The sequence below is a fragment of the Mus caroli genome, chromosome 4 (genome assembly GCF_900094665.2).
Source record: "Mus caroli chromosome 4, CAROLI_EIJ_v1.1, whole genome shotgun sequence".
NCBI lineage: Eukaryota > Metazoa > Chordata > Mammalia > Rodentia > Muridae > Mus > Mus caroli.
The window spans coordinates 62,956,864-62,968,098 of NC_034573.1; positions in this window are offsets into that span (position 1 = coordinate 62,956,864).

The window sequence follows — 11,235 nt, forward strand, 5'->3', positions numbered from 1 at the left end:
CTGGTAATAGAAGCTAGTCTAGTCTGCAGCTCTGGAATCACCAAGACAAAGCTTAGCTTAATTCAATATATCTAAGAGACCAGTGTAATATGAATGTCCTTACTCACCAGGGAGACAAAGTCAGAAAGACTGGATGTCAATTTCAGCTTCACTATTTAGCAGAATCTTGACCACAGGAAAATTGGATGCCATTTTTGAATTCTGTTTGTGGTAGTCAAGTAAAACCATCTATAGTATAGGATTCCTATGATTATTAAGTGATATAAGCATATATAGAGTGCTTATTGAAATATCTAAGATATAACAAGAACATTTTAAAGTTGGCTACTGCTATTACTGTAATTGTTATTATGATCAGTTCTTTTGCTGTTTTATTGTTATTATTATTATAGTAATATTATATTATAGCATTCAAAATTGTATCTAAATACTCAACTGGATTAAATGTAGGACATAATAATATTATAAATATTCAAGAAAGTGTAGAGGAAGACCACTGTGGAAAGAAAGAAACTTCCTCTCATTCATACTAAGTCTTTACTTCATCGCCATTGGGTTTTCCACAAGTTTTCTCAGTAGTGCCTTTACTTTGCAGAGAAACTAAACCTGTTTGGCACTGGTTGAAGTCATAAGGAAAATCAAATATCATAAAAGAGCCCTCCCTGGCCAGAGAACATTTGCAGAAGTCAAGAGCTATACAAGAAGTTATGATCCATGACATGAAACAGAGATGCTAAAAGATGATGCTAGATGGAGTATACAAAGCATTGTAACAGACGGTCTACATTTGAGATGCCACATTAGGCTAATGGCAATATAAAGATCAGGACCTGAAAATAATAATGATCAAGTTGACAGATACTCTTCTTCTGGAACTTCCGGTGACCCAGGCTATTTAGTTGGAAAACAAAGCAAACAAGATTCTTTAAATATCTTTTGGAGTTGCAATTTTGTACTAGAAGACTGTAATTCATTCATGTAGAAGCTGAGTCATCTCATCTCAAATGAGGAGCCTTAAACATGAAGACCAAAAGGACACAGCTGGAGTCATCTTTTTTGCTTAATTATGAGCCATGTAATATCCCAAAGGAACAAGTTGTTTCATGTCACTCCTGTGATCAAGCTTCAAGACTCTCTGTCACAGAAAGGGCAATGTCTAAATTCCCATGGTGTCTACATGCTGCCAGATAAGGGAAGATGAATGTATAAGAAAATGAAGCAGTATTTGACAGGACCTAAATTTTATATTTACTTGAAAGAGAAGCACCACTAGCTGAGTCATTCTGGCCCATAACCAGGCACCATTCTTAATTTGACTGCTTCCTTTGTCAAATATATCAATTCAATTCTATCAAGCAGTAAACAGTCACTAAGGCCCTATTACTGTAATTCCAGTTGGCTCTTGAATTTACCCATGCCATGCATGCCTTAACTACAGTCGTTGACCAAATATAAATCATAAAGGCACTTTAAACTTGTCTCCCCGACTGTGCTCCCATATTCCATCTTTGTAAGTGAGAACAACTATGGCTGTGTGAATCAGAATGAGGAGTGTATTGGAAGTAGGCCATGAGAAGAAGGTTTATTAGAGAAGAGGCAACTAAAATTAGCAACTATGGCTTACTGATTGATTATTACATACTGGACAGCTGCTAAATTCTTTCTGTTCATTATCCCAGTCCTCTAAAAATTCCATGGAGTAGAAATTATGTCTTAAATGGAATGCTACGTTAATATGACTGTAAGTTCTCTGTTGCTTCTCTCATTTAGAGATGGGCTTCAATTCTCTACTTCTTGAATCTAGGTCATGTAAATTACTTGTTCAGTTGGGAGTAGGCAGCAAAAGTGATATACTGAGGTGTTGGAGCCTAGGTTAAGAAGGTTTTCATAGGGATTTGGAACCAAGATGGCTCCCCCAGGTGCTCCGGCCCAGGCGGGAGGGCCGAGGGACTTTTGGGATAACATTTGAAATGTAAATGAAGAAAATACCTAATTAAAAAAAAGAAAGAAAGAAAGAAAGACATATTATATAAAGGAAAAAAAAAGAAGGTTTTCATAGAACTCTTTCTCTCTTGAAACTTTGATGAACTGCACAAAGCCCCTACAGTCCTTCATCTGATGAAAAATACCAAACTGTAAGAAGAGGTACTGAATTATAAAATGTCCCATGGAGATAGAAACAGGCTTAAAAGTGCTAAAGACCCAGGCAAATGAATGAACACACAAGAACAAGCAGTCAAGGTAATGTGGCAAGCACCAGCTGACAAGATACAGGCCCGATACAGGTATAAATCTGATCACTGAGTTCTTGAACAACAAGACAGTATTGAAAACCAGAAGAAATTCAGAGTCTCAAAGTTACATAGTAGATATGGCAACTGACTTTCAAATCCAGGCAGTGTTACTCCAGAGTTTGTGCTGTTTAAACAGGGGACCCCACTGGGTTGTTATTACTGCTTTTTAAGGTTAGCATAACAGATATTTCTAGAGAAAGTGACAACAAAAGCACAGAAAGAATGTGAAGGGGGGCGAAAAAAGATTGACAGTTATCCAGAAGTTTTCTAGTTTCTATGTTACTGGATAGAGGTATGTTTTCTTCATTTTATGGTCCTTGGCAATTTCATACATGTATTTATTTACTGAGGTTGAAGGCATTTTTTCCAATATTCCCAAAGATACTTCTTTTAATTAAATTATTAAAGAATGAAAAACAAACCTTGAAATCAGACATTGTTGTCTCTATTTTATCCTCACAAATAATTGTTTTTTTCACAAAAATTTGGCAGACTTCAAATTATGAATTATTAAAATTAAGCTATTTCAAACATTTCAAATTTATAGTTAATTATTTAGTATTTGTGAATACACATGCATGTTCAAGTGCATTTGTATGTGTGGGTACAGTGTGTGCAGGTGTGTGTGTGTGTGTGTGTGTGTGTGTGTATGTGTGTGTATGTGTGTTTATACCTGCATATGTGTACATGAATAGTTGATGGACCACACATTGAGTAAATTCATGTGCATGTTGAGATCAGAAGATAACTTGAGGTAATTTGCTCTCTCCTTCAATGATATTGGACTCAGGAAATGAACTCAGTCTGTCATTCTTTATGGCGAGCAATTGTACTTGCTGAGCCATCTTGCCAGCCACAGAATTAGATGTTAAGCTGAGTTCAAGACACAAAGCTGTTATGACCTGTGCTAACTGCTATTTATGTCTATGTAGCAGGCCTCAGCTTTGATTTCCCCCACAAAGAAGGCATCTGAGTGACTACACAGTCTAAAGCTCTAGGTAGAACTGGAGTGGGGTAAGGTCAGAAGAGATTTATTCCAATTCAACATCAGAAGACAAAAACTTTAATTAAACGAGAGAAGAAAAAAACTGCCAGAGTCTGAGCAGGGAGTCCACACCATCTGACAGTTTCAATTTTCACTTACAGCTTACTTTCCGGATTGATATCCTTCCCAGTGCCTGCTGAAGAAAACCATTGGCTCCTATAAATCACCTTCTAAACTCACCCACAACTGCTGTTTTAACCCACATTTTGACAGAAAGGTAGACAAGGTTAATGACAACAATATCTCATCATTGACCCATCCCTGTGTGTCATAATCTATGCAAAGTGTTTGGATCATCATTTCTCCCTAACAACAACAAACCTCTATAAGTCAGAGAGTATTACTGTCTTCATTTCAGATGCTGTAACAAGTCTTTGAAAATTAGCCTGATGTAGGCAAAATCATAAGATAAATTAGTGCCAGGGTTTAAACTTAAACTTCTAGATGACACCTGAACTGAAACTTCCCAAGTATAAATCAGCCATTCTCATTGGCTCAAAGATAATGCTCCCTATCATTCACTTGAATTCTGAAGATACACAATAGCACTGTATTAGCACCAGTACATAGCCACACAATATTAAACCCCATTTTATAAAGATAGGGGGAAAAGAAGTTTTACCCAGAACAAGCCAGTCAAATAACAATAATAATTAACTTTTTTATTGTGTTTTCCATAGACTTCCTAGTTTTCATACTGTTTTGTCCACATGATAATAAACATTATTATCATCACCTCCCCATTTTAGAGGTGATGATAGAATTGATGGACAAATGGAACTGGTGTCTCTAAAATCACCTGGAGACTAAGTAGAAAGGCAGAAATATGTCCAATTTTTCATATCTCCTAGTTGAGAGCTTTTTCTTCTGTGTAATTACACCCACCACACCTTGTTACATATCTGTCATCTTCATGGGAAAATGAAATAATACTACCAGAGAATGGGTCATTACACTGGCTAGTTGAAGACTTCATGTTTAAGTCTTGGCATATTGAGTAGTTTTATTAAAATGAGAGCACATTGGGGTTCTTTTGAGGAAGCACTTATTCTCAAGAATAGCACTCATACTGTTCCTATCATGACAATGAATACATCCTTAAATTTTGAATATTCATCCCCAGGAAGCCTTAGTCTTTGCTTAGTTCTACTTCTAGTTTGTAGCAAATTAGCCTGGGCCTCATTAGATTCCAGAAAGATGCCCTGTGGGAGTTGTGATAAGAGATGCTGTCAAATACACTAAATTTTGTCATTTTTTTTATTATGTAATGTACAACACTGTGGGAGAAACTGCAGAGGGTCCTTCCATTTGGTCATTTAAAACTAAATAATGTTCTGTCTCTTTGTTTCCCAGAATTACTGATACAAAAAAAACCTGGTCTCTTCTTATGTAACTGTTAAAAGGTATGTTTACAGATTCACTCAGTGATCATTCTCCCAGGTTCCCATGGATGAGTCCATCTGCATCCCTGAATCTGAGAGACACTAGAGAATAGAGAAATGATCTGTTTGGGGACCTATGGACAAGCAAAACAAAGCCAGACTCTATATAACAATACCTAAGGGAGACATCAGCTCCAGCCATGTATCCATAGTTACCTCCTTACCCTTAATGTTTAGACTTGCAGTGGAAATATCTGAATGGCCTGACAGGTCAGTGGTTAACTCTTAGGTCAAAAAAAGAAAAGAAAAGAAAAGAAAAGAAAAGAAAAGAAAAGAAAAGAAAAGAAAAGAAAAGAAAAGAAAAGAAAAGAAAAAGAGCAAGTTCAATTTCATAGAGATAGTCTTGGTACTATCAGCCCCCAATAAAATGTGCGAGTAAGGAAAAACAATGTCTTCCAGACATTATATAGCTATTACACTCATGAAATCATTACAGATATAGTCATCTGCCTAGGACTTGTACAGGATTGGACCTGTCAATATTCCATCATGGATGGAGGAGAGGACTATGAGGCTCTATTATTTTTTCATCATCTATTGGCAATTAATAGCTATGAGAATAGGGACTGTCACTTTCTTTATTGGTTTGCTATTAATAAAATTACCTCACACTTATACTTGTGCAAAGAACTCTAATTAAACTCGGTGGGTACAAAAAGAAAGCATGGCACTAAAAATGGGACTTGTTGAGAAGTATTCCAGTGGGTGGGAGGAAAAATGAGAGAAGGATATAAGGAGATTTGAAAATGATGAAAATTTGTTATTTTGATATGAGAAACTGTCTAGCTATGTAAACAACAAAAGATAATTATTGGGAAAATGAACACAGAAAAGCAACTTTATTAACATCCTAGGTTTGCCAGTATAAAATGCCACAGGCTAGATAGATTAAACTACCAAACAAATTACTCCGTCATAATTTTGAAGGGTAAATACTTGAACATGAGTAGTTGCTCAGGCCATATATCCATAAAAAAAAAAAAAAACTTACACACCCTAGAAAAGACTTTTCACTATCTTTTCTGTTTGTCTGTTGCTTCTGGAAACTACTGGCCATTAGTGGTCTTCCTGGCAGGTGTCATTCGATGATTTTTCACCCTATAGGCACATTTCCTTTAGCTATCTAAGTGTACCAATTAATAGATTGGAGTATCCACTAATCCAGTATGACTTATTTTCACAACTACTCTAACAAGGACCTGGTGTCTCAGTCAGGTCACATTCACACAAAGCAGAAGTTAGGACAGCAACATTTCATTTTAAGGTTCATGTTTGGTACCTACCAATAACCAAGCAGATAAACAAGACTATTAGTCAAGAGAGGGAACTTTAGAGCATTGAAAGATATACTATTGTTTAGGAAAAGTAGGTATGCTATTCGTGCAGAGGGAGGTATCACAGGATAAAGGGAAGGTTCTGATGCAATAGATGTCAAACAGCATAATATTTTTGAAGCTCAACAAAGGAAATTTAGATTTTCTGCAGCTTGCTGTATGGCATATTTCTGTGTTTTTAAGGATCATACATCTGCTGTGTGGGAAAGATGAATGAAAGATAATTTACCAGGGGGAGGATAGTCCAGGAACAGTTCTAATTCCAAGCAGAAAAGAAGTGGACCTTCCTCTTCAAGGACCTGAATCACCTGCATCTAATACTCCTCTAACTTCCCTACTGCCTTATCAGGTCCAGCGTTCTTTATAATTCCCCACTGCATTCTATTAACATGTGACTTTCCTCTACCTCCTCACTAGTAACCTTGTTTCCCAGATTCACCCTCTTTTGTCTGTTCACACTAACCTTAAAAATAATATAGAATATACTTTAGTTGAATCTCTCCGGCCATTTTTTTTAATCCTTCGCCAGGAATCCAGTCTGCATCTCTTTAAAATGAACTTGACCATGAAACACCAATGAGTCTATGGAGAACAATATCTTTGATGTGCATAACCATCAGTTTACCTTAAAATTTTACCTAGGTAGGCATATGATTGAAGTGAAAATCTTTATCTTCAGTATTCAAAACCTGCAGAATGGGAAATGCTCAAATACATCTTGAGATCTGGAAAATATCAGTTTTCCATTAAACCCTAGAAGGTAAAAAACAAACAAACAAACAAACAAACCAAAAAAAAAAAAACCCAAACCAAACCAAAANAAAACAAAAAAAACCCACACCATTAATTTTTTTTTCTGTTTACACATTTGGAAACTAGACTTGGGGAAGTTTGAAAGCTCAACCTAGGTAATGCTGTAAGATCTTTGCTAAACTGAGCTTGGAATAATGGCCATCTGTTTCCTGGGATTCTCTCAAGTTCTCACTGCATCCCTTCCAGCCCTACAGCACATGGAACCCCACTCACTTCATGGAACACATGCTGCTGGCTAAATCTCGCATTCCTGCCCCTACTCTGTGCTTAGTTTTACGCACTTCTTCGAGGATGTTTTCTTAACTCATATAGTTGGAAAAAATCCTCTCTCCTTTGGGGTAGCTCTGACCTTCTATTAATACCTCCATTGATTTGATCATTTTCAAATTTTCCTTGCCCCAAATTGGAAGAGACACACACCCCATCATTGCTGTGAGTTTTTGGAAAGAATTGGACAACACTACCATTTTTGAACCTCAGAGTTTTTCTTGTTGTTTTTTTTTTTTTCTTTCTAAAAAAATGGATTTAAGATCATTTTTGAAGTGTTCATAGGTATAATATAAAGGAAATTAAATCACTTTACCCCTCAACACCAATTAAAGAAGGTAAAGGTTTCCATCTTATAACAACCAAATCTTAAAACCTTGACCTTGCCTCGGTGTCCTAAGAAGTTCTAAGAAGTTCCTATTGCTATTAGTGGAACTAGTGTAAGTAGTATCATCAGCCTTATACAGAGTTTAGATATCCCTTATGTTTATTATGTAATGTGTATTTTAAGCATCAGCTTATTTAATAACCTTAACAACCTAAATTACTGTTTGAATTGTGTACATGGTGATACTTAAGTGTAGAGAAGTAAAGAAATATGCTTGATGTCACACAGCTGGTAATTGAGAGAAATGAAAATCAAATGCTACCAGCATGGGTCCTAAGCCCATGCTCGTAGTTTCCAGGTTAAGTTGAAATGTCTCAAAGGCCTGGGTTCTGAAGGGCAAATACAGCAGAGTAGTTTGGTTAGTTAGTTTGTTTTTGTTGGTGGTGGTTGGTTTTGTTTGTTTGTTTCATTTGGTATGATTGTTTTTGTTTTATTTTTAAAATCTGAAGTCCCTTGGGAATTCACTCTGGAAGATTTAATTTACTAGCTTTGGAAGTGATTTGCTAGCTTAAAACCTTTGCAGCTGTGTATCTACTATAATTGGCTACCTTCACCCACCAATTATGAAGCTCCCTGTATAGTCACCTATGACTCATATCAGTCCTTGAGCTATCAAAGTTAAAGAACAACATACATACTAACTATACACACTAACTTTCTTTATTTCCCAAAAGTTGATTCATCCACATATTCAGCTCTACTTCCCGATGACCAGTCTCTTGAGGTCAAATATTGTCATATTTTTATTTACACCCCTCCCTACTTCCCATTACAAAACAGAGATATGGTGACAAGATGGGATGGCCTTGAGACAGAAATGTTTGCATCTATTCTATGAATCTGATGTTTTGATGCTCAGCTTGCAAAAGCAGAAGACAGAGATCACCATCCCAGTGGGATAACAACTATCTCAGAAACATTTGCTGACAAATGAAGCTCCTCTGAACTCCATTTCTGCACTTTTCCTGGCTATCTTCTGAATTTCAGCTTTGATAGTTGTAGCACTGGCTCTAAATCAAGGAGGTAAGCATTCTCATCAACTGAAGTTTTCTAAGCATATATTTATATTTTTATGTGGACTATAATGTATATTTTTAACACACTGTTCCCTTGTACAATGTTTCTATGGCACGTAGAAGGAAAATTAGCTTTCTAAGTTTATTTTGAGTGGGCTGGCACAGTTAGCTTCAGAGTTGGACTATGCCGATTCCCAGATTCCAAGGGAGTTTTAGTTTCTTCACTTTTTTTTTTTAAAGAAGGGAGGTTTCTGGACAATTAAAAGATTGTTTTATTTTATAGACAAGGTATATATGGTGGAACAGACTTGCCCTAAAACACAAATCTTGCCTTTCTTTGGAGTACTTCATATTTATGTGCTATTTACTCCTGTGTCTTACTCCTCACATAAAGATTGAGACCCTACTACATTCACCTTTGCAACTAGGAAATTCCCAGTATGAGGCATCTCCTCCATAAATAATGGTTAACTGGTTGATAGTCACTATGACAAATGGATAAATGCTTAAATAACTGAATGATTTAACATATACATTGATCAAGTCTAATGTTGAGCCCTACTGGAAAGTAAAAAGTAAGGAAGTAATAACTGACAGTATCATCAACCATGGACACCAGAGTCTAAGTGATTTTAATATGTTTTCCTAAGCATGTGCCTTTAGAGAGAGCAAGCTATTTCCATCAGTATGGGATGTTGCTACCTGTTAGACAAAGTTTATATGAAGTAGAATTGGACTGCTAAACAAGCATGTTTCATTTCTCTCCAGGTTATGAAGTCCTCCTCAGACTCATCATGTCCTTATTCCTAAAGACAATGCCTTATGGCAGGTAGGTTATTCCTGCCCTAAAAATAAAGTGACCAGGGTCTATAGATAGAAGAGTACCAGGCCATGGAGATTCAGGTCCTCTATAGGGAGTCAGATTTGGAATCTATGCTTCTTACCATTCTTTTCTTGTTTTGTATTGGAAGCTCTAATGACTGTAGGAGAGTTTCTTTGAATCCATATTTTTGTACCACCAAGGCAAAACTAACTTTTTTTTGCCTTAAAATTTTCCAGAAAGGAATATGAAAGGAGATGATGTCACTGGGCTTAAGTCCTGTGGACTTTGGAAGGATTAAACTACAGCTCCATGGACAGAGCTCATTTCTCACAGTGTCTCATTAGGCACAACCATCCATGCCTACAGCCAGGAGCTAGTCTATCTTCTACGCATACCTTCTGTTTATAGATGACAACCCTGTTGCCTGCTCTATCTGACATCAGATGTCAGGTTTTTGGAGATAAAAGGTAACACTTTGTCCAAGAAACTGTGGGTTGCATTCAACCAATATTTCCTAAGAACAGTAATACACATGTCTTGGTATGCTTTGTGCTTTGGAGAGGGAGAATATAGATGATCTTTTAAGTAAATCATTTCCATTACTATTGTTCTTGTTGATTTCACTATTATGATTAAGTGTTTCCTTTAATCAATGATAATCATTACCCCAAAATTTATCATGAACTTAGTATTTCATCTTAAAGCGTAAAGATAATTATTATACAACATTAACAATATCTACTAAATTTTCATAGCCATTCTGAATTTCAAAATGTGTTCTCAATTGAAAAATTGTATTTGTAGATGAATAAAGCTGAATTATTATAGGAGTATTAAATTTTTCATTAAGTGACAGAACCTAGGGGGAAGCAAGGAAAACATATTCCTTAAAGTCCCTTGAAAGCAGTGTGGTCATACTGTGACCTCGATTTTTGAACTCCAGATTTCATCACTATAAATGAAAAAAAATTGTTGCTTTAGGTCATTCAGCTCATGGTAAAACTCTATGCCAGTGCTAGGACCTTAGTACAATTATATGTGTTGCCTCTTCTTCCTACAGAGAGCACTACAGTAGCATTTAACCTGGTTTACCTCCTTTATTTTTCAGATCAAACCCAGAAAGTGGTTACTCTAACTCCTCTTCCATAAATCTCTCCTTAGATCCCACAGATGTCCTTCAGTTAGGCTTCCTTCTGTGAGTCAGGTTATTTAAACATACCTCCCTTAGGTGACATTTGCACTTCCAACGTGATGCTGGGGTCTTAGTTTGAATGACAAGCCAGAGCAGTATTATCTCCATGATTTTAAGGTAAAATATTCTCAATCTTTCAATATTTCTACCCGGTGAACTTTTTTATATTAACAGACACTAGAGAATCCCTCTAACACAGCTTCTAGAATTGCGTTATTCTCCCCATTCCGTTCTCTCTTTCCTTAGACTTTAGATTGGTTTTTATCTAGACTTTGTTTCTGTGAGGAAAAAAACAAGGTCTGTAGCATTAATGCATAGTATTTCAACTGCTTCTCCCATCTTCAGTTTCAATTCTCCCTACTAATTATGAATGTTCCACAATATGCTTTGAATGTTTCTTCTAAGAAGTATTTTTGAAAATACTTTAATTTCCTCAGTGAAAGATATTTGTATTGGAACGCTCAATGGTGATTAGATCATAGAAACACCTTTCTAATGAATGAATGAAATTGGGGGTTGCCACCATAGGTGTTAGCTACAAAAAGGGAGAATTGGGCTGCAATTTCTTGTTCTTACATGTTTTGTGATGAATTCTACCATACTATGACTGCAAAAAATTTC